This window comes from Volvox carteri, assembly GCF_000143455.1.
Source record: "Volvox carteri f. nagariensis unplaced genomic scaffold VOLCAscaffold_40, whole genome shotgun sequence".
Classification (NCBI taxonomy): Eukaryota; Viridiplantae; Chlorophyta; class Chlorophyceae; order Chlamydomonadales; family Volvocaceae; genus Volvox; species Volvox carteri.
Window position 1 is genome coordinate 1,041,427 of NW_003307583.1, and position 405 is coordinate 1,041,831.

At 62.2% G+C, this 405-nt stretch overlaps 1 protein-coding gene across 1 annotated transcript in view; it reads right to left on the reverse strand.

Moving 5' to 3' along the window:
• The window catches only part of VOLCADRAFT_64348 (uncharacterized protein), a gene marked incomplete at both ends in the record, with an annotated part of 5,317 nt that overhangs the window by 3,771 nt on the left and 1,141 nt on the right, over window positions 1–405 (reverse strand). The window lies entirely within an intron of this gene.

Sequence of the window (405 nt, forward strand, 5' to 3'; positions counted from 1 at the left end):
GGAGGGGAAGAGGTAGAGAGTACACCAAGAGGATGTAGGGTTGAGGGGTGGTGAGTGGAAACAGGTGGCCGTAGCGAGGGCGCGGATGAGGGGGAGGTGGGCACCCAGAAGGGGGGGCCGTACTCGAAGGTGCGCGCGTGGTGCAGGACTAGTTTCTTCAGGGTACGAGACCGGGTTTCGCGTGTTGCGGCGTCTAGGTGAGATAGGATCTTGGGAACCAGCCGTCTTGGTAGAGCGGTATTGGGGGGGCGCCGAGCTGGCTACATTCCCCCCCTGTGGTTTCCGGAGGCTTGATCGCCCGGCGTTGCCGCAGGGTCTTCCCGTTGTAGTACTTTTCAAGTTAGACCCAGTGCTGTGGAAGGGCGCGGACTTGTGCGGTGTTACCCCCCCGACGGGGGCTATCTC